A 16,894-nucleotide genomic window follows, 5' to 3' on the forward strand; every position below is an offset into this window, starting at 1 on the left:
GAGTGTGAGTGTGAGTGTGGAGTGGATGTCAGAGTGATTGAGAGTTTGAGTTATTATATTTATATTCTATATTGATGTGAGAGTGTGGAGTGTGGAGTGTGGCATTGTGGCTAGTGTGTGGTGTGGAGTGAGAGTGGTGTGCGAGTGTGGAGTGTGGAGTGTGGTGAGGTGTGTGAGTCGTGGAGTGTGGAGTGTGGTGTGGAGTGTGGGTGTGGGATGGGTGTGGAGTGTGGAGTGTGAGTGAGTGTGGAGTGTGGGTGTGATTGCTAGTTTAGAGTGCTAGTGTGGAGTGTGAGTGTTGTGGAGTGTGGAGTGTGTGTGAGTGAGTGTGGAGTGTGGAGTGTGGGTTTGGAGAGTGATTGTGTGTGGGTGTGGTGTGGAGTGTGGGATTGTAGGTAGTGTGGAGTGTGAGTGTGGTGTGGAGTGTGGGTGTGGAGTGTGGAGTGTGGAGTGTGGAGTGTTGTGTAGTGTGGGTGTGGAGTGTGGAGTGTGGAGTGTGGATGAGTGTGTGTGAGTGTGGAGTGAGTGAGTGTGGAGTGTGGGTTTGGTTTGGTGTTGAGTGTGGAGTGTGGAGTGGCTGTGGAGTGTGGGTGTGGGTGTGGAGTGTGGAGTGTGGAGTGTGGAGTGTGGAGTGTGGGTGTGAGTGTGAGTGTGGAGTGTGAGTGAGGTGAGTGTGTGGTGTGGAGTGTGGAGTGTGAGGTGTGGAGTGTGGGTGTGGAGTGTGGAGTGTGGAGTGTGGAGTGTGGGTGTGAGTGGAGTGTGAGTGTGGCTGTGAGTGTGATCGTGAGTGTGGAGTGTGGAGTGTGAGTGTGGTGTGGAGTGTGGGTGTGGAGTGTGGAGTGTGGGTGTGGAGTGTGGGTGTGAGTGTGGATTTGTGGAGTGTGTGGAGTGTGGAGTGTGAGTGTGAGTGTGGAGTGTGAGTGAGTGTGGAGTGTGGGTGTGGAGTGTGGAGTGTGGGTGTGAGTGTGGGTGGGTGTGGAGTGTGGAGTGTGGGTGTGGAGTGTGGAGTGTGGAGTGTGGAGTGAGTTGTGGAGTGTGGTGTGGAGTGTGGAGTGTGAAGCTGAGTGAGGTGTGGAGTGTGGGTGTGGAGTGTGGAGTGTGGAGTGTGAGTGGAGTGTGTGATGTGGGTGTGGAGTGTGGAGTGTGGAGTGTGGAGTGTGAGTGTGGTGTGGGAGTGTGAGTGGAGTGAGTAGTGAGTTGTGGAGTGATTGTGGAGTGTGGAGTGTGGAGTGCTGGGTGTGGAGTGTGGAGAGAGTTGTGAGTGTTGAGTGTGAGAGTGAGTGTGGAGTTGAGTGTGAGTTTGTGTTTAGTTTGGATAGTGCTAGAGTTTGAGTGTGATTCGTGTGAGTGTGGGTGGTGGAGTGTGGAGTGTGGAGTGTGGGAGTGTCGATTGAGTTTTAGTGTGGAGTGTGGAGTGATCTAGTTATATTATAGAGTGTATTTCTGCGAGTGAGTCGAGTGTGAGTGGAGTGATGAGTGTGAGTGTGGAGTTGTGGTTGAGTGTGAGTGTGGAGTGTGGAGTGGAGTGTGGAGTGGAGTTAGTGTGGAGTGTGGGTGTGGAGTGTGGAGTGGAGTGTGAGAGTGTGGAGGTGTGGAGTGTCGAGAGTCTATATTTATATGTCGATTTTTTATAGTCGAGATTTGAGTTAGTGTTATATTTTATGATGTCTATTATATTATTTATATTCTATGTTTGATAGGTTATTATTTCTGATTAGTGAGAGTGCTGAGAGTTTTCGATATTGAGTATTGCTAGATGTGGTGTGATGGCGTGTGAGTGCTGAGTGTGAGTGAGAGTGTGTGAGTGTGGAGTGTGGAGTGTGGTGGAGGGCCCGGGGCAGTCTGACGGTACCGGGAACGCGAACCCCCATCCTGGGGTGGAGGCTCAGCGTCTGTTCGGCGACACGCTCACTCACTTGTGGCGTGAAGTTGTTGTTGGAGAGGTTGAGGCGGCTCAGCTGGGTGCAGCCTCCGTGGGGCAGGGCACCGAATAGCTGCGGGAAGGGAAGGCGAGAGAGAGAGAGCGTTACTGACCTGCGCTCAACCGGAGACATCACCGTCCAACAATCCCTCCTCACCCACCATACATCACCCTGACCGGAACTGCACACAGTGCTCCCAGTGTGGTCTAACCGAGGGATACGGAGACCGGAACTGTGCACGGGGCTCCCAGAGTGGTCTAACCGAGGGATACGGAGACCGGAACTGTGCACAGTGCTCCCAGTGTGGTCTAACCGAGGGATAGGGAGACCGGAACTGCCCACAGTGCTCCCAGTGTGGTCTAACGGAGGGATACGGAGACCAGAACTGCCCACAGTGCTCCCAGTGTGGTCTAACCGAAGGATACAGAGACCGGAACTGTGCACGGTGCTCCCAGTGTGGTCTAACCGAGAGATAGAGAGACTGGAACTGTGCACAGTGCTCCCAGTGTGGGTCTAACCGAGGGATACGGAGACCGGAACTGCGCACAATGCTCCCAGTGTTGACCAACCGAGGGATACGGAGACTGGAACTGTGCACTGTGCTCCCAGTGTCGTCTAACCGAGGGATACGGAGACCGGAACTGTGCACGGTGCTCCCAGTGTGGTCTAACCGAGGGACACGGAGACCGGAACTGTGCACAGTGCTCCCAGTGTGGTCTAACCGAGGGATACGGAGACCGGAACTGTGCACGGTGCTCCCATTGTGGTCTAACCGAGGGATACGGAGACCGGAACTGTGCACAGTGCTCCCAGTGTGGTATAACCGAGGGATACGGAGACCGGAACTGTGCACAATGCTCCCAGTGAGGGTCTAACCAAGGGATATGGAGACCGGAACTGTGCACAGTGCTCCCAGTGTGGTCTAACCGAGGGATACGGAGACCGGAACTGTGCATGGTGCTCCCAGTGTGGGTCTAACCGAGGGATACAGAGACCGGAACTGTGCACAGTGCTCCCAGTGAGTGTCTAACCAAGGGATATGGAGACCAGAGCTGTGCACGGTGCTCCCAGTGTTGTCTAACCGAGGGACACGGAGACCGGAACTGTGCACAGTGCTCCCAGTGTGGTCGAACAAAGGGATACGGAGACCGGAACTTTGCACAGTGCTCCCAGTGTGGTCTAACCGAGGGATACGGAGACCAGAACTGCCCACAGTGCTCCCAGTGTGGTCTAACCGAGGGATATGGAGACTGGAACTGTGCACAGTGCTCCCAGTGTGGTCTAACCGAGGGATACGGAGACTGGAACTGTGCACGATGCTCCCAGTGTGGGTCTAACGAGGTATACGGAGACCGGACTGTGCACAGTGCTCCCAGTGTGGTCTAACCGAGGGATACGGAGACCGGAACTGCTCCCAGTGCGGGTCTAACCGAGGGATACAGAGACCGGGACTGTGCAGAGTACTCCCAGTGTGGTCTAACCGAGGGACACGGAGACCGGAACTGTGCACAGTGCTCCCAGTGTGGTCTAACCGAGGGATACGGAGACCGGAACTGTGCACGGTGCTCCCATTGTGGTCTAACCGAGGGATACGGAGACCGGAACTGTGCACAGTGCTCCCAGTGTGGTATAACCGAGGGATACGGAGACCGGAACTGTGCACAATGCTCCCAGTGAGGGTCTAACCAAGGGATATGGAGACCGGAACTGTGCACAGTGCTCCCAGTGTGGTCTAACCGAGGGATACGGAGACCGGAACTGTGCATGGTGCTCCCAGTGTGGGTCTAACCGAGGGATACGGAGACCGGAACTGTGCACAGTGCTCCCAGTGAGGGTCTAACCAAGGGATATGGAGACCAGAGCTGTGCACGGTGCTCCCAGTGTGGTCTAACCGAGGGATACGGAGACCAGAACTCTGCACAGTGCTCCCAGTGTGGGTCTAACCAAGGGATATGGATTGAAATGTCAAATACTCACAACATCAATTGCACAATCGGTTCCAGCGAGATTCAGATCAACTAATACATTCTGTCCCGCAAGAAAATTGTACAAATTCTGCAAAACAGGTTTAGAGCCATTATTATCAGATCAACATCCCATCAAACACTCCCAGGACAGGTACAGCACGGGGTCAGATACAGAGTAAAGCTCCCTCCACACAGTCCCCATCAAACACTCCCAGGACAGGTACAGCACGGGGCTCGATACAGAGTAAAGCTCCCTCCACACTGTCCCTATCAAACACTCCCGGGACAGGTACAGCACGGGGTCAGATACAGAGTAAAGCTCCCTCTACACTGACCCCATCAAACCAGGACAGGTACAGCACGGGGTTAGATACAGAGTAAAGCTCCCTCCACACAGTCCCCATCAAACACTCCCAGGACAGGTACAGCACGGGGTCAGATACAGAGTAAAGCTCCCTCTGCACTGACCCCAACCAACACTCCCAGGACAGGTACAGCACGGTGTTAGATACAGAGTAAAGCTCCCTCTACACTGTCCCCATCAAACACTCCCAGAACAGGTACAGCACGGGGTTAGATACAGAGTAAAGCTGCCTTTACACTGTCCCCATCAAACACTCCCAGGACAGGGACAGCACGGGGTTAGATACAGAGTAAAGCTCCCTCCACACAGTCCCCATCAAACACTCCCAGGACAGGTACAGCACGGTGTTAGATACAGAGTAAAGCTCCCTCCACACTGTCCCCATCAAACACTCCCAGGACAGGTACAGCACGGGGTTAGATACAGAGTAAAGCTGCCTTTACACTGTCCCCATCAAACACTCCCAGGACAGGTACAGCACGGGGTTAGATACAGAGTAAAGCTCCCTCTACACTGTCCCCATCAAACCCTCCCAGGACAGGTACAGCACGGGGTTAGATACAGAGTAAAGCTCCCTCCACACTGTCCCCATCAAACACTCCCAGGACAGGTACAGCACGGGGTTAGATACAGAGTAAAGCTCCCTCTACACTGTCCCCATCAAACCCTCCCAGGACATGTACAGCACGGGGTTAGATACAGAGTAAAGCTCCCTCTACACTGTCCCCATCAAACACTCCCAGGACAGGTACAGCACGGGGTTAGATACAGAGTAAAGCTCCCTCTACACTGTCCCCATCAAACACTCCCAGGACAGGTACAGCATGGGGTCAGATACAGAGTAAAGCTCCCTCTACACTGTCCCCATCAAACACTCCCAGGATAGGGACAACACGGGGTTAGATACAGAGTAAAGCTCCCTCCGCACTGTCCCCATCAAACCCTCCCAGGACAGGTACAGCACGGGGTTAAATACAGAGTAAAGGTCCCTCGACACTGTCCCCATCAAACACTCCCAGGACAGGTACAGCACGGGGTTAGATACAGAGTAAAGCTCCCTCGACACTGTCCTCATCAAACACTCCCAGGACAGGTACAGCACGTGGTTAGATACAGAGTAAAGCTCCCTCTACACTGTCCCCATCAAACACTCCCAGGACAGGTACAGCACGGGGTTAGATACAGAGTAAAGCTCCCTCTACACTGTCCCCATCAAACACTCCCAGGACAGGTACAGCACAGGGTTAGATACAGAGTAAAAATCCCTCTACACTGTCCCCATCAAACACTCCCAGGACAGGTACAGCACGGGGTTAGTTACAGAGTAAAGCTCCCTCTACACTGTCCCCATCAAACACTCCCAGGACAGGTACAGCACGGGGATAGATACAGAGTAAAGCTCTCTCTACACTGTCCCCATCAAACACTTCCAGGACAGGTACAGCACGGGGTTAGATACAGAGTAAAGCTCCCTCTACACTGTCCCCATCAAACACTCCCGGGACAGGTACAGCACGGGGTTAGATACAGAGTAAAGCTCCCTCTACACTGTCCCCATCAAACACTCCCAGGGCAGGAACAGCACGGGGTTAGATACAGAGTAAAGCTCCCTCTACACTGTCCCCATCAAACACTCCCATGACAGGTACAGCACGGAGTTAGATACACAGTAAAGCTCCCTCTACACTGTCCCCATCAAACACTCCCAGGACAGGTACAACACGGGGTTAGATAAAGAGTAAAGCTCCCTCTACACTGTTCCCATCAGACACTCCCAGGACAGGCACAGCACGGGGTTAGATACAGAGTAAAGCTCCCTCTACACTGTCCCCATCAAACACTCCCAGGACAGGTACAGCACGGGGTTATAGACAGAGTAAAGCTCCCTCTACACTGTCCCCATCAAACACTCCCAGGATAGGTACAGCACGGGGTTAGATACAGAGTAAAGCTCCCTCTACACTGTCCCCATCAAACACTCGCAGGACATGTACAGCACGGGGTTAGATACAGAGTAAAGCTCCCTCTACACTGCCCCCATCAAACACTCCCAGGACAGGTACAGCACGGGGTTAGATACAGAGTAAAGCTCCCTCTACACTGTCCCCATCAAACCCTCCCAGGACAGGTACAGCACGGGGTTAGATACAGAGTAAAGCTCCCTCTACACTGTCCCCATCAAACACCCCCAAGACAGGTACAGCACGGGGTTAGATACAGAGTAAAGCTCCCTCTACACTGCCCCCATCAAACACTCCCAGGACAGGTACAGCACGGGGTTAGATACAGAGTAAAGCTCCCTCTACACTGTCCCCATCAAACACTCCCAGGACAGGTACAGCACGGGGTTAGATACAGAGTAAAGCTCCCTCTACACTGTCCCCATCAAACACTCCCAGGACAGGTACAGCATGGAGTTAGATACAGAGTAAAGCTCGCTCTACACTGTCCCCATCAAACACTCCCAGGACAGGCACAGCATGGGGTTAGATACAGAGTAAAGCTCCCTCTACACTGTCCCCATCAAACACTCCCAGGACAGGTACAGCACGGGGTTAGATACAGAGTAAAGCTCCCTCTACACTGTCCCCATCAAACACCCCCAGGACAGGTACAGCACGGGGTTAGATACAGAGTAAAGCTCCCTCAACACTGTCCCCATCAAACACTCCCAGGACAGGTACAGCACAGGGTTAGATACAGAGTAAAGCTCCCTCTACACTGTCCCCATCAAAAACTCCCAGGACAGGTACAGCACGGTGTCAGATACAGAGTAAAGCTCCGTCCACACTGTCCCCATCAAACACTCCCAGGACAGGGACAGCACGGGGTTAGATACAGAGTAAAGCTCCGTCCACACTGTCCCCATCAAACACTCCCAGGACAGGTGCAGAACGGGGTTAGATACAGAGTAAAGCTCCCTCTGCACTGTCCCCATCAAACACTCCCAGGACAGGTACAGCACGGGGTTAGATACAGAGTAAAGCTCCCTCTACACTGTCCCCATCAAACACCCCCAAGACAGGTACAGCAAGGGGTTAGATACAGAGTAAAGCTCCTTCTACACTGCCCCCATCAAACACTCCCAGGACAGGTACAGCACGGGGTAAGATACAGAGTAAAGCTCCCTCTACACTGTCCCCATCAAACACTCCCAGGACAGGTACAGCACGGGGTTAGATACAGAGTAAAGCTCCCTCTACACTGTCCCCATCAAACACTCCCAGGACAGGTACAGCACGGGGTTAGATACAGAGTAAAGCTCCGTCCACACTGTCCCCATCAAACACTCCCAGGACAGGTGCAGAACGGGGTTAGATACAGAGTAAAGCTCCCTCTGCACTGTCCCCATCAAACACTCCCAGGACAGGTACAGCACGGGGTTAGATACAGAGTAAAGCTCCCTCTACACTGTCCCCATCAAACACTCGCAGGACATGTACAGCACGGGGTTAGATACAGAGTAAAGCTCCCTCTACACTGCGCCCATCAAACACTCCCAGGACAGGTACAGCACGGGGTTAGATACAGAGTAAAGCTCCCTCTACACTGTCCCCATCAAACACTCCCAGGACAGGTACAGCACGGGGTTAGATACAGAGTAAAGCTCCCTCTACACTGCCCCCATCAAACACTCCCAGGACAGGTACAGCACGGGGTTAGATACAGAGTAAAGCTCCCTCTACACTGTCCCCATCAAACACTCCCAGGACAGGTACAGCACGGGGTTAGATACAGAGTAAAGCTCACTCTACACTGTCCCCATCAAACACACCCAAGACAGGTACAGCAAGGGGTTAGATACAGAGTAAAGCTCCCTCTACACTGCCCCCATCAAACACTCCCAGGACAGGTACAGCACGGGGTTAGATACAGAGTAAAGCTCCCTCTACACTGTCCCCATCAAACACTCCCAGGACAGGTACAGCACGGGGTTAGATACAGAGTAAAGCTCCGTCCACACTGTCCCCATCAAACACTCCCAGGACAGGTGCAGAACGGGGTTAGATACAGAGTAAAGCTCCCTCTACACTGTCCCCATCAAACACTCCCAGGACAGGTACAGCACGGTTTCAGATACAGAGTAAAGCTCCCTCTACACTGTCCCCATCAAACACTCCCAGGACAGGGACAGCACGGGGTTAGATACAGAGTAAAGCTCCCTCCACACAGTCCCCATCAAACACTCCCAGGACAGGTACAGCACAGGGTTAGATACAGAGTAAAGCTCCCTCTACACTGTCCCCATCAAAAACTCCCAGGACAGGTACAGCACGGTGTCAGATACAGAGTAAAGCTCCGTCCACACTGTCCCCATCAAACACTCCCAGGACAGGGACAGCACGGGGTTAGATACAGAGTAAAGCTCCGTCCACACTGTCCCCATCAAACACTCCCAGGACAGGTGCAGAACGGGGTTAGATACAGAGTAAAGCTCCCTCTGCACTGTCCCCATCAAACACTCCCAGGACAGGTACAGCACGGGGTTAGATACAGAGTAAAGCTCCCTCTACACTGTCCCCATCAAACACCCCCAAGACAGGTACAGCAAGGGGTTAGATACAGAGTAAAGCTCCTTCTACACTGCCCCCATCAAACACTCCCAGGACAGGTACAGCACGGGGTAAGATACAGAGTAAAGCTCCCTCTACACTGTCCCCATCAAACACTCCCAGGACAGGTACAGCACGGGGTTAGATACAGAGTAAAGCTCCCTCTACACTGTCCCCATCAAACACTCCCAGGACAGGTACAGCACGGGGTTAGATACAGAGTAAAGCTCCGTTCACACTGTCCCCATCAAACACTCCCAGGACAGGTGCAGAACGGGGTTAGATACAGAGTAAAGCTCCCTCTGCACTGTCCCCATCAAACACTCCCAGGACAGGTACAGCACGGGGTTAGATACAGAGTAAAGCTCCCTCTACACTGTCCCCATCAAACACTCGCAGGACATGTACAGCACGGGGTTAGATACAGAGTAAAGCTCCCTCTACACTGCGCCCATCAAACACTCCCAGGACAGGTACAGCACGGGGTTAGATACAGAGTAAAGCTCCCTCTACACTGTCCCCATCAAACACTCCCAGGACAGGTACAGCACGGGGTTAGATACAGAGTAAAGCTCCCTCTACACTGCCCCCATCAAACACTCCCAGGACAGGTACAGCACGGGGTTAGATACAGAGTAAAGCTCCCTCTACACTGTCCCCATCAAACACTCCCAGGACAGGTACAGCACGGGGTTAGATACAGAGTAAAGCTCACTCTACACTGTCCCCATCAAACACACCCAAGACAGGTACAGCAAGGGGTTAGATACAGAGTAAAGCTCCTTCTACACTGCCCCCATCAAACACTCCCAGGACAGGTACAGCACGGGGTTAGATACAGAGTAAAGCTCCCTCTACACTGTCCCCATCAAACACTCCCAGGACAGGTACAGCACGGGGTTAGATACAGAGTAAAGCTCCGTCCACACTGTCCCCATCAAACACTCCCAGGACAGGTGCAGAACGGGGTTAGATACAGAGTAAAGCTCCCTCTACACTGTCCCCATCAAACACTCCCAGGACAGGTACAGCACGGTTTCAGATACAGAGTAAAGCTCCCTCTACACTGTCCCCATCAAACACTCCCAGGACAGGGACAGCACGGGGTTAGATACAGAGTAAAGCTCCCTCCACACAGTCCCCATCAAACACTCCCAGGACAGGTACAGCACGGTGTTAGATACAGAGTAAAGCTCCCTCTACACTGTCCCCATCAAACACTCCCAGGACAGGTACAGCACGGGGTTAGATACAGAGTAAAGCTGCCTTTACACTGTCCCCATCAAACACTCCCAGGACAGGTACAGCACGGGGTTAGATACAGAGTAAAGCTCCCTCTACACTGTCCCCATCAAACCCTCCCAGGACAGGTACAGCACGGGGTTAGATACAGAGTAAAGCTCCCTCCACACTGTCCCCATCAAACACTCCCAGGACAGGTACAGCACGGGGTTAGATACAGAGTAAAGCTCCCTCTACACTGTCCCCATCAAACCCTCCCAGGACATGTACAGCACGGGGTTAGATACAGAGTAAAGCTCCCTCTACACTGTCCCCATCAAACACTCCCAGGACAGGTACAGCACGGGGTTAGATACAGAGTAAAGCTCCCTCTACACTGTCCCCATCAAACACTCCCAGGACAGGTACAGCATGGGGTCAGATACAGAGTAAAGCTCCCTCTACACTGTCCCCATCAAATACTCCCAGGACAGGGACAACACGGGGTTAGATACAGAGTAAAGCTCCCTCCGCACTGTCCCCATCAAACCCTCCCAAGACAGGTACAGCACGGGGTTAAATACAGAGTAAAGGTCCCTCGACACTGTCCCCATCAAACACTCCCAGGACAGGTACAGCACGGGGTTAGATACAGAGTAAAGCTCCCTCGACACTGTCCTCATCAAACACTCCCAGGACAGGTACAGCACGTGGTTAGATACAGAGTAAAGCTCCCTCTACACTGTCCCCATCAAACACTCCCAGGACAGGTACAGCACGGGGTTAGATACAGAGTAAAGCTCCCTCTACACTGTCCCCATCAAACACTCCCAGGACAGGTACAGCACAGGGTTAGATACAGAGTAAAAATCCCTCTACACTGTCCCCATCAAACACTCCCAGGACAGGTACAGCACGGGGTTAGTTACAGAGTAAAGCTCCCTCTACACTGTCCCCATCAAACACTCCCAGGACAGGTACAGCACGGGGTTAGATACAGAGTAAAGCTCTCTCTACACTGTCCCCATCAAACACTTCCAGGACAGGTACAGCACGGGGTTAGATACAGAGTAAAGCTCCCTCTACACTGTCCCCATCAAACACTCCCGGGACAGGTACAGCACGGGGTTAGATACAGAGTAAAGCTCCCTCTACACTGTCCCCATCAAACACTCCCAGGGCAGGAACAGCACGGGGTTAGATACAGAGTAAAGCTCCCTCTACACTGTCCCCATCAAACACTCCCATGACAGGTACAGCACGGAGTTAGATACACAGTAAAGCTCCCTCTACACTGTCCCCATCAAACACTCCCAGGACAGGTACAACACGGGGTTAGATAAAGAGTAAAGCTCCCTCTACACTGTTCCCATCAGACACTCCCAGGACAGGCACAGCACGGGGTTAGATACAGAGTAAAGCTCCCTCTACACTGTCCCCATCAAACACTCCCAGGACAGGTACAGCACGGGGTTATAGACAGAGTAAAGCTCCCTCTACACTGTCCCCATCAAACACTCCCAGGATAGGTACAGCACGGGGTTAGATACAGAGTAAAGCTCCCTCTACACTGTCCCCATCAAACACTCGCAGGACATGTACAGCACGGGGTTAGATACAGAGTAAAGCTCCCTCTACACTGCCCCCATCAAACACTCCCAGGACAGGTACAGCACGGGGTTAGATACAGAGTAAAGCTCCCTCTACACTGTCCCCATCAAACCCTCCCAGGACAGGTACAGCACGGGGTTAGATACAGAGTAAAGCTCCCTCTACACTGTCCCCATCAAACACCCCCAAGACAGGTACAGCACGGGGTTAGATACAGAGTAAAGCTCCCTCTACACTGCCCCCATCAAACACTCCCAGGACAGGTACAGCACGGGGTTAGATACAGAGTAAAGCTCCCTCTACACTGTCCCCATCAAACACTCCCAGGACAGGTACAGCACGGGGTTAGATACAGAGTAAAGCTCCCTCTACACTGTCCCCATCAAACACTCCCAGGACAGGTACAGCATGGAGTTAGATACAGAGTAAAGCTCGCTCTACACTGTCCCCATCAAACACTCCCAGGACAGGCACAGCATGGGGTTAGATACAGAGTAAAGCTCCCTCTACACTGTCCCCATCAAACACTCCCAGGACAGGTACAGCACGGGGTTAGATACAGAGTAAAGCTCCCTCTACACTGTCCCCATCAAACACTCCCAGGACAGGTACAGCACGGGGTTAGATACAGAGTAAAGCTCCCTCAACACTGTCCCCATCAAACACTCCCAGGACAGGTACAGCACAGGGTTAGATACAGAGTAAAGCTCCCTCTACACTGTCCCCATCAAAAACTCCCAGGACAGGTACAGCACGGTGTCAGATACAGAGTAAAGCTCCGTCCACACTGTCCCCATCAAACACTCCCAGGACAGGGACAGCACGGGGTTAGATACAGAGTAAAGCTCCCTCTACACTGTCCCCATCAAACACCCCCAAGACAGGTACAGCAAGGGGTTAGATACAGAGTAAAGCTCCTTCTACACTGCCCCCATCAAACACTCCCAGGACAGGTACAGCACGGGGTAAGATACAGAGTAAAGCTCCCTCTCCACTGTCCCCATCAAACACTCCCAGGACAGGTACAGCACGGGGTTAGATACAGAGTAAAGCTCCCTCTACACTGTCCCCATCAAACACTCCCAGGACAGGTACAGCACGGGGTTAGATACAGAGTAAAGCTCCGTCCACACTGTCCCCATCAAACACTCCCAGGACAGGTGCAGAACGGGGTTAGATACAGAGTAAAGCTCCCTCTGCACTGTCCCCATCAAACACTCCCAGGACAGGTACAGCACGGGGTTAGATACAGAGTAAAGCTCCCTCTACACTGTCCCCATCAAACACTCGCAGGACATGTACAGCACGGGGTTAGATACAGAGTAAAGCTCCCTCTACACTGCCCCCATCAAACACTCCCAGGACAGGTACAGCACGGGGTTAGATACAGAGTAAAGCTCCCTCTACACTGTCCCCATCAAACACTCCCAGGACAGGTACAGCACGGGGTTAGATACAGAGTAAAGCTCCCTCTACACTGCCCCCATCAAACACTCCCAGGACAGGTACAGCACGGGGTTAGATACAGAGTAAAGCTCCCTCTACACTGTCCCCATCAAACACTCCCAGGACAGGTACAGCACGGGGTTAGATACAGAGTAAAGCTCACTCTACACTGTCCCCATCAAACACACCCAAGACAGGTACAGCAAGGGGTTAGATACAGAGTAAAGCTCCCTCTACACTGCCCCCATCAAACACTCCCAGGACAGGTACAGCACGGTGTTAGATACAGGGTAAAGCTCCCTCTACACTGTCCCCATCAAACACTCCCAGGACAGGTACAGCACGGGGTTAGATACAGAGTAAAGCTCCCTCTACACTGTCCCCATCAAACACTCCCAGGACAGGTACAGCACGGGGTTAGATACAGAGTAAAGCTCCGTCCACACTGTCCCCATCAAACACTCCCAGGACAGGTGCAGAACGGGGTTAGATACAGAGTAAAGCTCCCTCTACACTGTCCCCATCAAACACTCCCAGGACAGGTACAGCACGGTTTCAGATACAGAGTAAAGCTCCCTCTACACTGTCCCCATCAAACACTCCCAGGACAGGTACAGCACGGGGTTAGATACAGAGTAAAGCTCCCTCAACACTGTCCCCATCTAACACTCCCAGGACAGGTACAGCACGGGGTTAGATACAGAGTAAAGCTCCCTCTACACTGTCCCCATCAATCACTCCCAAGACAGGTACAGCACGGGGTTAGATACAGAGTAAAGCTCCGTCCACACTGTCCCCATCAAACACTCCCAGGACAGGTACAGCACAGGGTTAGATACAGAGTAAAGCTCCCTCTACACTGTCCCCAACAAACACTCGCAGGACAGGTACAGCACGGGGTTAGATACAGAGTAAAACTCCGTCCACACTGTCCCCATCAAACACTCCCAGGACAGGTACAGCACGGGGTTAGATACAGAGTAAAGCTGCCTCTACACTGTCCCCATCAAACACTCCCAGGACAGGTACAGCACGGGGTTAGATACAGAGTAAAGCTCCCTCTACACTGTCCCCATCAAACACTCCCAGGACAGGTACAGCACGGGGTTAGATACAGAGTAAAGCTCCCTCTACACTGTCCCCATCAAACACTCCCAGGACAGGTACAGCACGGGGTTAGATACAGAGTAAAGCTCCCTGTACACTGTCCCCATCAAACACTCCCAGGACAGGTACAGCATGGGGTTAGATACAGAGTAAAGCTCCCTCTGCACTGTCCCCATCAAACTCTCCCAGGACAGGTACAGCACGGGGTTAGATACAGAGTAAAGCTCCCTCTACACTGTCCCCATCAAACACTCCCAGGACAGGTACAGCACGGGGTTAGATACAGAGTAAAGCTCCCTCGACACTGTCCTCATCAAACACTCCCAGGACAGGTACAGCACGTGGTTAGATACAGAGTAAAGCTCCCTCTACACTGTCCCCATCAAACACTCCCAGGACAGGTACAGCACGGGGTTAGATACAGAGTAAAGCTCCCTCTACACTGTCCCCATCAAACACTCCCAGGATAGGTACAGCACGGGGTTAGATACAGAGTAAAGCTCCCTCTACACTGTCCCCATCAAACACTCGGAGGACATGTACAGCACGGGGTTAGATACAGAGTAAAGCTCCCTCTACACTGCCCCCATCAAACACTCCCAGGACAGGTACAGCACGGGGTTAGATACAGAGTAAAGCTCCCTCTACACTGTCCCCATCAAACCCTCCCTGGACAGGTACAGCACAGGGTTAGATACAGAGTAAAGCTCCCTCTACATTGCCCCCATCAAACTCTCCCAGGACAGGTACAGCACGGGGTTAGATACAGAGTAAAGCTCCCTCTACACTGTCCCCATCAAACACTCCCAGGACAGGAACAGCACGGGGTTAGATACAGAGTAAAGCTCCCTCTACACTGTCCCCATCAAACACTCCCAGGACAGGTACAGCACGGGGTTAGATACAGAGTAAAGCTCCCTCTACACTGTCCCCATCAAACACTCCCAGGACAGGTACAGCATGGAGTTAGATACAGAGTAAAGCTCGCTCTACACTGTCCCCATCAAACACTCCCAGGACAGGCACAGCATGGGGTTAGATACAGAGTAAAGCTCCCTCTACACTGCCCCCATCAAACACTCCCAGGACAGGTACAGCACGGGGTTAGATACAGAGTAAAGCTCCCTCTACACTGTCCCCATCAAACACTCCCAGGACAGGTACAGCACGGGGTTAGATACAGAGTAAAGCTCCCTCTACACTGTCCCCATCAAACACTCCCAGGACAGGTACAGCATGGAGTTAGATACAGAGTAAAGCTCCATCTACACTGTCCCCATCGAACACTCCCAGGACAGGCACAGCATGGGGTTAGATACAGAGTAAAGCTCCCTCTACACTGTCCCCATCAAACACTCCCAGGACAGGTACAGCATGGAGTTAGATACAGAGTAAAGCTCGCTCTACACTGTCCCCATCAAACACTCCCAGGACAGGCACAGCATGGGGTTAGATACAGAGTAAAGCTCCCTCTACACTGTCCCCATCAAACACTCCCAGGACAGGTACAGCACGGGGTTAGATACAGAGTAAAGCTCCCTCTACACTGTCCCCTTCAAACACTCCCAGGACAGGTACAGCACGGGGTTAGATACAGAGTAAAGCTCCCTCAACACTGTCCCCATCAAACACTCCCAGGACAGGTACAGCACAGGGTTAGATACAGAGTAAAGCTCCCTCTACACTGTCCCCTTCAAACACTCCCAGGACAGGTACAGCACGGGGTTAGATACAGAGTAAAGCTCCCTCAACACTGTCCCCATCAAACACTCCCAGGACAGGTACAGCACAGGGTTAGATACAGAGTAAAGCTCCCTCTACACTGTCCCCATCAAAAACTCTCAGGACAGGTACAGCACGGGGTTAGATACAGAGTAAAGCTCCGTCCACACTGTCCCCATCAAACACTCCCAGGACAGGTACAGAACGGGGTTAGATACAGAGTAAAGCTCCCTCTGCACTGTCCCCATCAAACACTCCCAGGACAGGTACAGCACGGGGTTAAATACAGAGTAAAGGTCCCTCTACACTGTCCCCATCAAACACTCCCAGGACAGGTACAGCACGGGGTTAGATACAGAGTAAAGCTCCCTCGACACTGTCCCCATCAAAAACTCTCAGGACAGGTACAGCACGGGGTTAGATACAGAGTAAAGCTCCCTCTACACTGTCCCCATCAAACACTCCCAGGACAGGTACAGCACGGGGTTAGATACAGAGTAAAGCTCCCTCTACACTGTCCCCATCAAACACTCACAGGACAGGTACAGCACGGGGTTAGATACAGAGTAAAGCTCTCTCTACACTGTCCCCATCAAACACTCCCAGGACAGGTACAGCACGGGGTTAGATACAGAGTAAAGCTCCCTCTACACTGTCCCCATCAAACACTCCCGGGACAGGTACAGCACGGGGTTAGATACAGAGTAAAGCACCCTCGACACTGCCCCCATCAAACACTCCCAGGACAGGTACAGCACAGGGTTAGATACAGATTAAAGCTCCCTCTACACTGTCCCCATCAAACACTCCCAGGACAGGGACAGCACGGGGTTAGATACAGAGTAAAGCTCCCTCTACACTGTCCCCATCAAACACTCCCAGGACAGGTACAACACGGGGTTAGATAAAGAGTAAAGCTCCCTCTACACTGTACCCATCAGACACTCCCAGGACAGGCACAGCACGGGGTTAGATACAGAG

At 52.6% G+C, this 16,894-nt stretch overlaps 1 long non-coding RNA gene across 1 annotated transcript in view; it reads right to left on the minus strand.

The window, feature by feature from the left end:
* Nucleotides 1-1,923: 1,923 nt before the first annotated feature.
* LOC140405585 (uncharacterized) overlaps nt 1,924-16,894 on the minus strand; it is a 50,662-nt gene continuing 35,691 nt past the window's right edge. The window contains exons 2-3 of the long non-coding RNA XR_011938672.1: nt 3,900-3,977; nt 1,924-1,994 (exon numbers count right to left, since the gene is read on the minus strand). This is a non-coding gene — a long non-coding RNA (uncharacterized lncRNA). The remainder of the gene's footprint in view (nt 1,995-3,899; nt 3,978-16,894) is intronic.

This window comes from Scyliorhinus torazame, unplaced genomic scaffold (genome assembly GCF_047496885.1).
Source record: "Scyliorhinus torazame isolate Kashiwa2021f unplaced genomic scaffold, sScyTor2.1 scaffold_111, whole genome shotgun sequence".
NCBI lineage: Eukaryota > Metazoa > Chordata > Chondrichthyes > Carcharhiniformes > Scyliorhinidae > Scyliorhinus > Scyliorhinus torazame.